Source organism: Callithrix jacchus, chromosome 2, assembly GCF_049354715.1.
Source record: "Callithrix jacchus isolate 240 chromosome 2, calJac240_pri, whole genome shotgun sequence".
Taxonomy (NCBI): Eukaryota; Metazoa; Chordata; class Mammalia; order Primates; family Cebidae; genus Callithrix; species Callithrix jacchus.
The window spans coordinates 131,483,458-131,498,964 of NC_133503.1; the positions used below are offsets into that span (position 1 = coordinate 131,483,458).

General features: G+C 38.1%; 1 protein-coding gene and 1 non-coding gene across 3 annotated transcripts in view; both read left to right on the plus strand.

Moving 5' to 3' along the window:
* HOMER1 (homer scaffold protein 1) overlaps positions 1-15,507 on the plus strand; it is a 178,406-nt gene that overhangs the window by 74,968 nt on the left and 87,931 nt on the right. The window lies entirely within an intron of this gene.
* Positions 5,860-6,000, plus strand: LOC118151946 (small nucleolar RNA SNORA21). Its single transcript, XR_004740338.1, has one exon. It is a non-coding gene; the product is annotated as a small nucleolar RNA SNORA21 (small nucleolar RNA).

Consider the following 15,507-nt stretch of genomic DNA (forward strand, 5'->3'; position numbering starts at 1 on the left):
GGTACCTGAGTATTTTCATGAGGTGTATATATGTGCACTGATAACACATTTTATCTGTATTTTGAAGACAGTTTGTGTTATAGTACTTCATTGGAGTGATAGTGTGGTTTGGAAGGCTCTGAAAACTTATTTTCAGTCATTACAATTATTCTAGTTTGTGAGTCTTCCTTCTGCAAGGGAAAATAATCTGTTTTGATGAATGATCCCACTTCGGTAACAGATTATAAAAAATAATAGTGTTAGCCTTTTGAGGCTTTGAGACTGGAAGTTGGTTGTTGATTCCGAAGCATCTCATATTTGCTTTAGACATTGGCTAGATCTTATCACATGTGGTATTCTGAGAAGGATGACATGATAGAATATTTTGATAAAGTAGGAGGTACAAAAATACCTTCTGCTTTTCCCCTGCTATTCTTCTCACCTGGATTTGGTTTCTTTCAGGCCAAAAAAAAAAAAAAGTCTAAGAATTTAATTTTTTCCAGCATTTATTGAACACCTTGCATGGGTCAGGCATGAGTTTGGTAACAGCAACGAACTCTCAGGTTTACATGATAAAAGAATTATTCTCCCATCCAGTGACTCAGTATAAGATAAAGATATGGGCCCTAGGGTCAGACTGTATGCCAGCTCTATAATGTGTCATTTTGAGAGGTTATATACTGTCTCCATGCTTCAGGTTCCTCATCTTCAAAAAGGGAGAGTAGTAACCACTTCATAAAGGCCAAGAGTTCAGTAACACAGGCACAGTGCTTAGAACAGTGTCTGACCACGTAGTAAGCTCTTTAAAATGTTAATTATAGCCAAAGAATGTACCACATATCCATTTTATAAGTTTAGGCCTTTTTCTTCAGATTTAAGAGTAGCATATTTAAATTAGTAAGTTTGAATTATGCAGCCTGTGGTTTCCCTCCTTGGACACAAATAATGGAAGTTGTTGAGTAATTTGTGTGCTCATTAATATATGAAAGAAAAATTGCTGAGACATCACATAATTCCAACTGCAGAAGGTTAAAACTGTCATCAACTTTTTTTTTCCTGTCACTGTTACTTTTTTAACGTTGTCAATGATGGTTAAGCTATGCAGTTTTTATATTAGATCTGTAACCATTCAGTTTCTGCAGAGAATTTTTAATATTTTATAAAATCAGGAACAAGGTGAAACAGGATAGTTGAACACAATGTTGAAAAGAAAAAGACGAGTAGACGTAGCGGGAACCTGAGATGAGATCATTATGAGAGTGGAAAACGACCTGACTGAGTTTCTTGGCAAATGAGTGAGGAGTGGATTGAGGTGTAGTCTTGTTTGGGTATAACAGCAACAGACAATTTTTTTGCCTAGCACTGTCTTTAAGATACTGAGTGGTGGCCCAGCATGGTGGCTCTTCCCTGTCATCCTAGCACTTTGGAAGGCCAAGGTGGGTGGAACCCAAGATGAGGAATTTGATACCAGCCTGGCCAACATAGGGAAACCTCATCTCTACTAAAAATACAAAAAACTTAGCCAGGCATGATGACGGAAGCCTGTAGTCCCAGCCACTCAAGAGGCTGAGGCAGGAGAATTGCTTGAACCCGGGAGGTGGAGGTTGCCGTGAGCTGAGATCGCGCCATGTACTCCAGCCTGGGCAACAAGAGTGAAACTCTGTCTCCAAAAAAAAAAAAAAAAAAAACTGAGTGATATCGTGATCCAATGGAAGTTTCTTTTATCAATCTGTTAAACAATTCAAGGGAGAACTTTAAATCTTAATTCAGTGAAGACATCTTTTAGGGAATTAAGATAATCATAAATTTGCCATCTCACTATATGACTAATAAAGAGGGAAAGAATTTCATCTTAAAAAGTTTAGAAAGACCAGGAGCAGTGTGGCTCAGACCTATAATCTCAGCTCTTTGGGAGACCAAGGCAGGATGATCCAGATGATCCCTTCAAGCCAGGAGTTGTAGAAAACAAAGTGAGACCCTCTACCGAAAAAAAAAAAAAAAAGTTGCATGATGGTGCACATCTTTAGTCCCAGCTACTTGGGAGGCTGACTAGGCAGGATCACATAGCCCAGGAGTTCAAGGCTGCAGTGAGCTATAAACTATGAGCATGCTGCTGTATTCCACCCTGGGTGACACAGTCAGAGCCTGTCTCTATGTTTTTCTTTTTTAAAAAAGTTCAGAATAGTTAACAGGCTCTAAAACAAATACTTTTGCTCTTTCTGCCAAAGTACCTAAATAACAGAAAAGAGTAAGTATACATTTAGGATATACTGGTGATAGGATAGTGTCAAATTCTTTTTAATGTGAGGGTATAACTTAGAAATTTACATGAACTTTGCATATTTCACCATAGTTTAGCCATACTTATTATTACTGGAATAAAGTTTTTAAAATTATTGCCATGATGTGAAATTGTTGCACGGTGGTATATTATGCTCATGCTGTTGTTTATAGTACCCTTGTAATTCTTACACCACTCCTTTCTCTTTTCTTAAGAAATAATCAAGATTAACTCGTTCTTCTCCAGTGTCTCAGAAGAGCACTTGATTGAGATTCTGGAACTCTTTTTCATATAATGAGAGGCCGTTTTTGATTAACAAAGATTTGAGAGTAGGTATTACCACTTTGTCCAGACTCTGGGGCATGAATTTTAAAAGCAGTAAAAGTAACTGGTTCTTAAATGGTTGGTTGAGGCAATGGAAATTGAAGCTCTAATATTAATACCATTGATTTAAATATTGTAAAATGTCTGCCAAATACAAAGGCTTTAGTACAAGGGTGTCCAATCTTTTGGCTTCCCTGGGCCATGTTGGAAGAAGAAGAATTGTCTTGGGTCACACATAAAATATACTAACACTAACGATAACTGATGAGCTTAAAAAAAAAAAATCACAGAAAGTCTGGTAATGTTTAAGAAAGTTTACGAATTTGTGTTGGGCCACATTCAAAGCTGTCTGGGCCGTGTGCAGTGCACAGGCCATGGGTTGGCAAGCTTGCTTGAGTAGAATTGATACTTTTTCTATTTATAATTTGGGTCAGGTATTATTTATCTTTACTTGTTTAGTTAAACCATCTGTTATGCTGTGTTAGCTGGAGAACAGTCAGGAATTTTTGTCCCACTTTAGATGATTGGCTTCCTTAAAGTTGATATTTATGGGATCCCTCAGGGCAAGGCTTACTTGTTCAAAATTAAAGCTATGTCGGTAGTTAAAGATTACTTTTGTAGGATAACTCTAGGTATTATTAAACACTACAGAGAAAATTCTGAACAGACACAGTTGATAGCAAAACTTCCATCAGTTGGAAATTTGTGGCTGATTTCTTTTGTAAGAAACATTCTCTGGACAAGAGTACCCCCAAATCTGTTTGCCAGGTGAATCTACTGCCACTGGGGCTATAATTTTTTTTAATTCTAAAAAATTATTTTAGAGATGGGGTCTCACTGTTGCGCAGGCTGGAGTATAGTGGCACAATCATAGCACACTATCACTTCAAACTCTTGGCTCAAGTGATCCTCCTGCCTCAGCTTCCTGAGTAGCTGGGACATAGGCGTGCACCACCATGTCTGGCTATTTTTTTTTTTTTTTTTAGTAGAGACAAGGTCTCACTACATGGCCCAGGTTGGTTTTAAACTCCTGGGCTCAAGTGATCCTCCTACCTCAGCCTTCCATTCCAGGAATACAGGCATGAGCCACCACACCTGGTCTATGGCTATAATATTTTTAACTGGCATTTACTTTGTTAAAAAATTTAAAGCATGTCGTATTCAGTAAAGTGCACAAATCTGCAGCTCAATGGATATTTATGTATTTTTTAAGACAACATTCCATTATCTGTGTTTTTAAAAGCAAGCAAATATATTGGATTAAAATTTGCTTAAAAAATTTTTCTTATAAATGTATGTTCACATAGAAAATTGAGGTAAGAAAAAATAAGTCACTTGTAATTCTACTGCCATGAATGCTAAACAATTTGATGTATAAGCATTCATTTATTATTTTCTGAATATCTAATATGTGCCAGATATTTGAGATGCTGAGGATATAGCAGTGATTACAACAGTCAAAATCCTTGCCCTTGTGGAGATTACACTTACTTGGGGGAAAGGACAATAAATAAGAAAGTATGTTGTGTGTCAGATGGCGATAAGTACCGTGGGGAAGAGTAAAAGAAATAAAGGGAAGAGGGAGTCCTGGAAGAGGCCTGGAGGGGCTGTAATTTTTACATAGAGTGACCAAGAATGGCTCCACTTAGAAGGTAACATTTGAGCCAAGACCTGGAGGAGGCAAAGGAAGATGCTGGGCAGGCCTGAGGGAAAAGAGCACTTCAGGCAAAGGCCTTGAAGAGGACAGTGCCTGGCATGTTTGAGAAACATCAGGAAGGCCACCGTGGCTGGAACAAAAGAGGCAAAAGACAAATGAGGTTGGACAGGGAGCAGGGGGTAGTGTCCTCTAGTTCTCCATCCTGGCTACATGTAAGAATTACTTTAGAAGCTCTTAAAAAACCACTGATGCTGGGCTCCCCACCCAGGCCACTGATACTGGGGGTAGAAGCTGATTTCTAATATATAGCCAGGGTTGAGAAGCACTGGTACAAGGCCTTTTTTTTTTTTTTTTGAGATGGAGTTTTGCTCTTATTCCCCAGGCTTGGATACAGATGGCGCCATCTTGGCTCACTGCAACCTCTGCCTCCTGGGTTCAAGCAGTTCTCCTGCCTCTGTTTCCTGAGTAGCTTGGATTACAGGCACATACCACCATTCCCTGGTAATTTTTTGTATTTTTAGTAGAGATGGGGTTTCACCATGTTGGCCTTGCTGGTCTTGAACTCCTGACCTCAGGTGATCCACCCGCCTCAGCCTCCCAAAGTGCTGGGATTACAGATGTGAGCCACCACACCCAGCCTCCTTTAGGCCATTTTAAGGACTTTGTATTTTACTGTGAGTGAGATGGGAAGCCTTTGGAGAGTTTTGAGGAATGATCTACCTGTGTTTTATTAGTTTAAAACTCTATGTTAGGCCGGGCATGGTGGCTCACACCTGTAATCCCAGCACTTTGGGAAGCTGAGGCGGGCTGATCACGAGGTCAGGAGAGAGACATCATGCTGGCTAACACAGTGAAACCCTGTCTCTACTAAAAATAAAAAAAAATTAGCTGGGGGTAGTGGCACACACTTGTAGTCCCAGCTACTCGGGAGGCTGAGGCAGAGAATCGCTTGAACCTGGAAGGTGGAGATTGGAGTGAGCCAAGATCACACCACTGCACTCCAGCCTGGGTGACAGAGTGAGATTCCGTCTCTCAAAAAAAAGACAAAAATGTTCTGGACATACAGAAAAGGACCCATCATCCAGCCCACTTTAATAAACCATCTGCATTTTGCCATGCTGGCTTTATCCTGCCTCCCCACCCCATTTTTTTTTTCCTAGGGTATTTCAATGCTAGGTTGAGTTTTGAGAAGGATCATTCTGGTCTCTGTGTTGAGAGAAGGGGAGGCAGGGCAAGGGCTGAAGTGTTTCTTCCATGCATTTTTTTCTTATGCTTTAGAGACACATTTTTATACAGTACCCACTAATTTATAAACTGTTTTCTTTACTGGACATTTTATGTCACTGGATATGCTACAGCTTTTTTTCTCATGGCTATATAATGGCTTTTGATATGCATTGCCAAGATGTTTCCTAGAAAGACTTTACGAATTTATACTCCCACCGGCTGCTTTGGAAAGTGTCAGGTTTCCTTAAGTTCTCACTAACATTGAATTCTGCTGTTAAAAATGTTTTCTATTTTGACAGGTAAAAAAAGATAACTCATGGTTTTAATTTTAGTTCTTTGATGTCCAGTAAGGTTTAATTCCATTTTTATCTGCATTAAACAAGAGGCTTCCCCCTTTTTAAAAGCACTCAATGGGCCTGTGGCTAATGACCTATTGAGCCATCAAGAAAGGGGAGAATGAAAACACCGCTTTTGGGTGAAGTGGCAGCATGTTGTGTTGTATTGTTTTGCTTCAATCAGTGGTATGACAAGGTGTTAGAAAAAAAGAGGCTTATTATCATTTGCTAGCTGTGTGACTTGAAGTCACTCAGGAACCCTGTTTTCATACTGTAAGATGGGTGGTACGTATCTGCTTCATAGCATTTTCATGAATATTAAATAGAAGCATTTCATATGCCCAGGTCTTTAACCTTTTGACCATAATCTGCAGTTAAAAAAAATTCATCTTACATTGTGGCAAGCATATATAAATATGTGGCTGAAAGTTTCTTGGAACAACATATATGTCCTCACCAAGTATCATGCACTTCTAATAGTTTACATTTTCATTCAGTTTTAAAAATACCCCTTGTTAACCATTAAATTGACCATGACTCCCTGAGTTGTGACCTAGGGTTTGAAAAACACTGTAGTAAGCTTGTTTGTTAAGGTGCCCATTTGTCTGTGGGATTACCTCTCTCCAGTAGCTCAGAAGTCAGCCTCTCTCTACTTCTAATAAAACTCACTTTCAGAAAAGCCAATAGGGAAAAAGCCTCCCACTTAGCTTATTGTATTCCTGTATCATATTTTTGGTTGGTGAAAAATGTCAATTGCTTTTCACAGTCAGAAAGTGCATTTGGGTTTCTATGATACCATGATGACTGGGTTGTATTAACACCACTTTTATGAAATACATTGAATGCATCTAAGCACAAACACTACATCACTACAGGGATTATATTTGCAAGAGCCCAAATTGAGACATTATCTGACAAAATAGTTTTGTCTATAGTTTTTGTTACATGAAAAGCTGACAAAAATAGAAAGTAACATGGGGCAAGGTAGCTTCTGTCCAAAGTCCCAGTGGGAGGTTGAGGTCAGAGGATCCCTTGAGACCAGGAGTTCAAGTTCAACCAAGGCAACATAACCCCATCTCTTAAAAAAAAAATAGAGCAAAGTATAAGTCACATTTAGGGATATTTAATACAGTCTCTTTTCAACAACAAAAAAATATGAAATCTGGAATAGTCTTGGGAAATTGAAACTATATGACTACCATACATAAAATAACAGATGCTATTCATTGGTTGACTTATAGCTAGATGACTTGAGGACCACGCAGAAAAGACTTAGCCAGCTGTAATTAGTAGCTGTGACTAGACAAAACTTGATCAGATGAAAGTTAAAGTCACTTTCAACTTTGAGAGATGTTGGATTGAAAAATGCATAGAGAAAATGGGAAATTTACTGTTTGAAAAACACCCAGGAGTTTAACTTATTTGGCAATAGAACTGTGTTACTTTTGACCTCTATTTTAACATTAAATAGGTTTTGTATAAATTGTTTTTTGATACTGAGCCAGGAAAACATTTTAAACAGCTCTAAGTTAAAAGTTTGACTAACATGCATTTACTTACTCCTCTACTACCTCTACCAGTTCACCCTTTCACAATGGAATAATTTAGAGGAATATTGGAAACATTTTGGTATGGAAAAATAAAAACTAAATTTTATGCCAAAGGACGGCAATTTACTTTTATGTGGTGAGAACTGAATATATGAGATGTGGTTTGAGTGCTGAGCTTTCAATTCTGGCTTTTTCACTATTGGAGCTAAAATAAGGTTTTAAACAAGCTCAGAAATGAGTATAGCAACTCATTGGGCTCAGATGGCCCAGAAATACATCAATAGCTGCTGAAGCACACTAGTGATCAGGGATATGCAGATTGTAACTACAGTGAAATACCATTTCATGTCCAAAATTGGCACAAATTAAAGATGTTATTTGGACATTTCCAAATGTTGGGAAGGTGTAGTATAAAACTAATGAGTATAAATTGGTACAGGTGCTGTGACCTATGCCAATACCCTATGACTAGGAATTCTGCTTCTAGTGTATCTCTTGCATGTGTGCACAAGAAAATACACAGGAACATTGTTTGTAATGCTATTTTGTAACAGTGCAAAAATGAGAACTACCTATATGTCTGTCAGTAGGGAAATGACTACAGAAAATATTGTCTAGTCCAACATTCCCCACTAGAAATATGATGTGAACAACATATGTAATTTGAAATTTACTTTTACATTTCTAAAAAGGAAGTACAAATTAATTTTTATATATTTTGACAGTCTATCCAAAATGCTATCTTTTTAAAAGTGATTCTTTGGAATCCATTATGTATTTTGCATTTAGGGCACATCTCAATTTGGATGTTAAATGTTTATTGGAAAACTTTATCTTAATTTAAATTTCATAAAATTTCTATTGGAATGTAGATTCACATACCCAGGTTGTTCCATATATACTTAAAAGTTTTTCAGACACTAACTTGGGTATCAGATAAAGTTTAAATTAATTCACTTTCTCAGTTGCACCAGCTGAATTTCAAACGCTCAGTGGTCAGGTGGCTAGTGGCTACCATATTGGACAGTGTAATTATAATCATAGCACGTATCATTTTGAGGCCTAGGCTGGGCATGGTGGCTTGCACCTTTAATCCCAGCACTTTCGGAGGTGGAAAAGTGGGAGGATCGCTTGAGCCCGGGAGTTTGAGACCAGCATGGGCAACATAGTGAGATCCCATCTCTACAAAGAAGAAAAAAAACCTGGACATGGTGGTGCATGTGCACCTGTAGTCCCAGCTACTCCACAGGCTAAGGCAGGAGGATCACTTAAGTCTGAGAGGTCAAGGCTTAAGTGAGCTGTGATTGTACCACTCCAGCCTGGGCAACAGGACAAAAACCCATCTCAAAAAAGTAAAATGTGGTGGATTATTCAAATTTTGCATTGTCAATAAGAACTCCTAGAGAAGTGCCGTAATGTTTTATTGTTTGTTGTGAGCAATTTTAAATATTCACAATAATATAGGGAATAATATACATGTATCCACCTTTCAAATTTCACAAATGTTAACATTTTGCTCAAGTATCTCTTGATCTTTCTCTTCAGTTCTGAGTTTATTAGAATATTTTTTTGTTCAGATATTGTATGGACTGAGTATCCACTCAGTTTGTAGCATAAAAGAAAAGTGTACCTAAAGAGTATTATGAATCTTCCTTGAAGGTGATATTAGCACTTAAACGGTCTTTATAACATTTCATTCATTTTTGTTTTTTTGTGTGTTTTTTTTGAGATGGAGTCTCACTCTCTTGCCCAGGCTGGAGTGCACTGGCATGATCGCAGCTCGCTGCAACCTCTGCCACCCGGGTTCAAGCACTTCTCTTGCCTCAACCTCCCAAGTATCTGGGATTGGAGGCGCCTGCCACTGCTCCCAGCTAATTTTTATATTTTTTAGTAGAGTTGGGATTTCGCCATCTTGGCCAGACTGGTTTCGAACTCCCCGTGATCCACTTGCCTCGGCCTCCCAAAGTGCTGGGATTACAGGTGTGAGCCACTGTGCCCAGCCTTGTTGTTACTCTTTAAGTATATTTTTATAATTTAAGAATCTTAATTTCCAAATGGAAATTTTAGATTTGATATTTTCTTCAAATATGCCAAGTAAATACTTAATGTCATGAAAGAACTGTAATGCAAACAATGATTTTTTAAAACCTTGAATTTCAGTGTTCACTTAAAGGATTAAAAGATCAAGAAATTCAGATCATACTTTTTTTCTTTTTTAAAGAGACAGGGGTCTTGCTTTGTCACCCATCCTGTAGTGCAGTGGCACAAGCATAGGTCACTGCAGCCTCTAACTCCAGGGCTCAAATGATCCTCCTGCTTCAGCCTCTTGAGTAGCTGAGACTCTAGGCGCATGCCACCACACCCAGCTAATTTTTAAATTTTTTGTAGAGGTGAGGTCTTGCTGTTGCTCAACCTGGTCTGGAACTCGTGGGTTCAAGCTGTCCTCCCACCTTGGCCTCACAGAGCACTAAGACTGTACAGGTGAGCCACTGTGCCTGGCCAGATTATACAATTAAAAAAATCCTTCCAGAAGACATTTTGTAGCTATGGGTGTCATATTTTTAAGTCTTGATACCTCTGTTACAGCAAGGTCAGTTTACAATTTTGTATTTGCTGCAGAGTTAACTTCCAAGTTTTAAAAAACATGGACCTGCTATATTTTTGGTTCATCACTAGATGGAGTTCTTGCAGTATAACTATGTGTTGGGTAGCCATTAGTAGAAAAATCTTTGCATTTCTCAAAGTTTGTATATGTAGTTCTTAAAAAAGAACATTGTATGTATAAGCAATCAGCTTATTACACATATCATGGTAATAGGAACATACGGTTGGTAGTATGTTAGATTATGCAGTCATAATCTCTGAGTAGCATCAAAACAGGTATCTTAATGAGATTTTTCTTAGGGTAGGATTTATATTATATATGAGAAAGAGGGGGTGCTGAGATTTAAACCGGTTCTCTGATAATCATGTACAATTTCAGTTTATGTTATTAAGTTGTACAGGATAATTCTTTCTGGGAAATTCCAATGCTTGTGCTGATGCATCTGAAGTCATGCTATGCCACTTCATAGCGGCACTGAAACTAAATTCTCCAGCCATTACCTATCAAGTTAAATGGTAATTAGTGTCTGTCTGTTCCTGGACTTACCCTTGCCATTCTCATTTTGGCCTTAACAAGTATTGTTCTCATGCTACTTCAGTCCCCCGAAAGCAAGCTGAAGGTAGAATGTTTTTTGTCTTACTTTCCTGTTTGCTTCAAATAGAGGAGGTTGTTTTTTGTCAGGAATTGGATGTACCTTCAGCACCTGCAGTCCTACAGTTAGTTATATTTGGATTTCTGCTCCTCTCCTACTTTCCCTCATTCCTCAGTTGAGTTCAAACCTGTTAAAACTGTCATTCTGTGATTCTTTGGCAGTCTTCAGAAGTGGCCCCTCAAGCATTATTTTCCATTGTTAATTGTTATGTAAGTGTAATTTCTTCACAGTGCCATTTTAGAAAGATACTTTAATACCTATCAAGTTTAAGAAAAATTAAACAATACTTAAAGGATAAGAAAGAGAATAGCTCCCATCTCATCCCTTCCTTCATTGAGTCCCATTCCCAGAGGCAACTACTTTTAAAAATTGTAATTTTTATTTCTTTTGGTGGTTGCCTCCATAGCTCTAATAAGCTCTTATGCTACTATTTTTTAAATTAAAAACTTTGGATTTTAAATCCTTATTGCAGAAAGTCAACTGGTAGTAAACTTTTGTCATACCACATTTCGCTTTCCATTTCCTCCTCTTCCCACCCACCTCAATGCAGTTATTCTTATAAATTTCTCTGTTGGTTCTACAGTTTTAAATGGGGATGCTGAAATTAAATTGTGTATATATGGGGTGGTGGTATGAAGTGAATGAATGACCAGTGTGTAGCTTGTATAGTTCTGAACTGCCATCAATCACATGTTATTTGCGGGGGAGGGTGGGCATGTTATTTCAGAGTTTATTGTAAGTAAACCTCTTCCTCAGTTTTCATTTGCATAGTTTTTAAAATGACAACTGTTTGAAACAGTTAGCAAACTTATTATCACATAGAGGCTTGGAGATAGGCTCAGTCATTGGTTTAGCGATACCATCAAGGAACCAGAGTCTTTGTTTTTCCATCTGCTGTTATTAACTGAGAATGTTGGCTTTGTTCTCAAGTATGCACCCCTCACAGTACTGAGGGTTTCTTCAGGTTTTGATGTCACATGCAAACACATTGTTTTGGAGAGTATTCCTTCTTACATGTGTACTGTCTGTGAGTGTACCTAGAAGTTTCTAGCAAACTTTTCTTGGTTATTTCTTGGAATTGTTTCAGAGGTCCATCTCTAACCCAGCTTCTGGCAATAGTGGGATTACCATGATTATCCTTAGTGAAGCTCACAGTCACATAGAAGAGGGTAGAGTATCTGAGGTTTATTGAGGAGCAGTATGGAAGAATAGTTCGTAGATAGCCAACAGGGTCTACAGCAGAGTCAAATCCTCAGTGGAAAATATTACCAGCCTTATTTCTAATACTTCTTAGAATACTTAGAATACTTCCAGGCTACTTTCTTTTGGAAAATTAAAAAGAAAGGGAATTATTTGAAACCATAACCTTCTTTGTAATCCCCTTTGCTACAGTAGCCGTTTGTACTTACAAATCTGAAAAGCACACTTCTAGGCATTAAAGGTAGACTAGGAAATATACAATTTCCTTTCCTTGAGTTTGATTGTGTTTATTGGACCTATGCCTTTGTACTCTCTTGGAATAAAGATTTACTGGGTAATTATAATATTTGTGAAAGTATAGACTTCCTTGGTAACTTTAAAACAGCATTATCATTGATTTTTAAAAATCAAAGCTATCCAAGTGACAAATATTAGCTGTCTGCTTTTTTTTTTTTTTTTAGACCTAGAACTTATGTATTTTCTGGAAAATAGTTTTTTTTTTTGCTCTAGTTTTTTATGATCCTCAATTTCTTTCTTATTACACAGATGCCTGAGAGCTAAATATAGTATTCTTTATGTCAACTGTAGTGAGTTTGAATAAGTCTTATTTTTAAAATAAAATCTGATTTTACTACTTTTTTCTCAGGGTTATCTTAATATTCTTCTAGTTTTCCAAATCCATGGTAAGTTTTACCATTCATCACTATATATAGTACTTTTACAGAATTGTAGCTCCAGAAGAAGAACTTGAGAATGATTGTTATACCAGTTTCCTAGAATTATTTTATGAATCAATAGAAAAATACTCCAGTAAGCTTTTCTTATATCAGTAAAGTAGTTTGAATTACTTATTTTTCTGGTTATTGATGTAAGAAGTTATGGAATAGATGGCGCTCTATGATTAAAGGGGGGGCGGGGTTTGCGTCTCTAAGCTAGTTTAAAGCATTTCAGAACAGTTGTGGTTTTTATTTGGTTTTCTCTTTTGAGATGGAGCTCTGTCACCCAGGCTGGGGTACAGTGGGTGATATTGGCTCACTGCAACCTCCGCCTCCCGGGTTTGAGTGAGTCTCCTGCCTCAGCCTCCCAAGTAGCTGGGATAACAGGCATCTGCCACTGTGCCCAGCTAATTATTTTATTTTTAGTAGAGATGGGGTTCTATTGTGTTGGCCAGGCTGGTCTTGAACTCCTGACTTCAAGTGATTGCACTCTCCTTGGCCTCCCAAACTGCTGGAATTACAGGTGTGAACCACTGTGCCCAGCATGGTTCTATTTGTTTTTAAAATAGATTTTTAGAGTAATTTTTAAAGAATTTTTTTTTTTTTTAGTTTCTTAGCAGAGTTACTTTGAGTGTTCTTAGCAAGTATCCATTTACAAAATAATACTGTAGTCATTACTGAATTAGGCTTGAATTTTATATTACAAATAGAATTAATAATGTCAGTAAAGATGGTAGATTATCTAGACCAACTTTCAGTGAGATATTTACCTCAGAATTTGTCTTTTGATTCTCGTATTGTAGTCATAAATATAAATCCTAGGACATGTAAATATATTATGTGAAAGATTTCTATGATCAAATAATTTACCAGATGCTAGATTATTTTGGGTTAGATTGATATCTTTACTGCAGAACTTCTTAGAACCTTTAACATACTAATGTAGATTATAAATATTTTAGAATAAGATATAACAGTGTTTACAAAAGTTATTTAAACATAAAGCATTCATTTCTTGAGTTGTTCAGTATAAATACACTTTGGAAAATGCTGGTATTTGATCTAGTTAGTATTTGTGTGAATTGTTGTATAGTGTTGAACCTTTATGAGTGCCATACAGTTTATGAAAAGATATTAACTTTAATGCTTGGACACTTGGAACGATCAATTTCAAATGTATTATAGGTTTTTTTTTAAGAGATTAAGAGCTAGCTTTTTAAGATTTCAGGTAAATGTAAATTCTTTAAAGATTTTAGATATAGCTTCTATACTGCTGCTTATACAGCTTTTTTCTAAATGAAATTTATGAGCATGCCTAGCATTGAAACATACCCATCATAAAATCTGGTGATTCCCCAAACTCTGCACACCAGCGTGGTTTTCTCTGAGCTCCAAACTAGTGTTTTTAAGTTCCTGACCCAAGAGTTCTACATGCAAACCCTATAGGCATCTCAGCTCCTTCAAAACTGAGCTCAAGACCAGACATGGCTCACACCTGTAATCCCAACACTTTGGGAGGCCACAGCAGTAGATCACAAGGTCAGGAGTTTGAGACCAGCCTGGCCAAGATGGTGAATCCTTGTCTGTACTAAAAATACAAAAATTAGCTGGCCACGGTGGTGGGTGCCTGTAGTCCCAGCTACTTGGGAGGCTGAGGCAGGAGAATCACTTGAACCCGGGAGGTGGAGGTTGTAGTGAGCTGAGATTGTGGCACTGCACTCAAGTCTAGGCGGCAGAGCAAGACTCCATCTCAAAAAAACAAAAACAAAAAAAACCTGGGCTCATCTTCTCTTTCTTCTTCCCCAATCTCAGACTCTACTTTCTGTGTTCCATCCTTGCTAGTGGCACTGTCTTTTCAGTTACCCAAACTAGAAACCCAGGAGACTCAGATTCCTTGTCTTATATACCAGGATTTCTTAACCTTGGCACTATTGATATTTTGAGCTGAAAAGTTTCTTGTTGTGGGAAGCTGTCCTGTGCATTGTAGATGTTTAGCAACATCCCTGGATGCTACCCACTAGATGCCAATGGCAGTTTCCCTCATTGTGACAACCAAAAATGTGTACAGACATTGTGAAATGTCCCAAGGAACAAATCACCCCAGTTTGAGAACCACTGCCCTATGTCCAATCCATTACTTACCTACTGATAGGACTGCCTAAATTTACCTTTAATCCCTAATCATATCTTCATCCTGTTCCCTAACATCCCATCCTCTTTATTTGTTAATATTAGGGATTCTTTAGTAGGGCTCTGACTAGTCTCCCTGTGTCCAGTGTTTCTTTCCAACCCACCTTCTTTTTAGTGCTTCCAAATTTATATTTCTTTTGTTTTGCTGTGTGTGTGTGTGTGTGTGTGTGTGTGTGTGTGTGTGTGTCAAAATCTGGCTCTGTCACCCAAGTTGGAGTGCAGTGGCATGGTCTTGGCTCACTGCAACCTCCGCCTCCCAGGCTGAAGCCATTCTCCCACCTCAGCCTCCCAAGTAGCTGGGACTACAGGTGTGGACCACCACGCTAGGCTAATTTTGGTTTTGCCATGTTGCCCATGCTGGTCTCAAACCTGTGAGCTCATGTGATCTGCCCAGCTTGGTCTCCCAAAGTGCTGACGTTACAGGCGTGAGCTACTGCACGTGGCCCAAATTTATCTTTCTAAAATGCAAAGCTGGTGCTGAGCTAGGTGGCTCACTCCTGTAATCAATCGTAGCAACTCAGGAGGCTGAGGTAGGATTGCTTGAGGTCGAGAGTTTACAACCAGCCTGGGCAATATAGGGAGAGCCTATCTCTTAAAAAAGAAAAAAAAAAAGCAAAACTGTTTCTTGTTTATAATCTCTCAGTAGCTTTCAGTAGAGATCCTCATGAACTGTCCTCTCTCTTTTTTTCATTCTAACTTCATTCTTCAAAGGCACTCATACTTACCTGTGCTAAGGTTCTTGCCACACAGTGTATGTAGCCATCTTCCCACTGTGCAACAGTTTGTTTCAA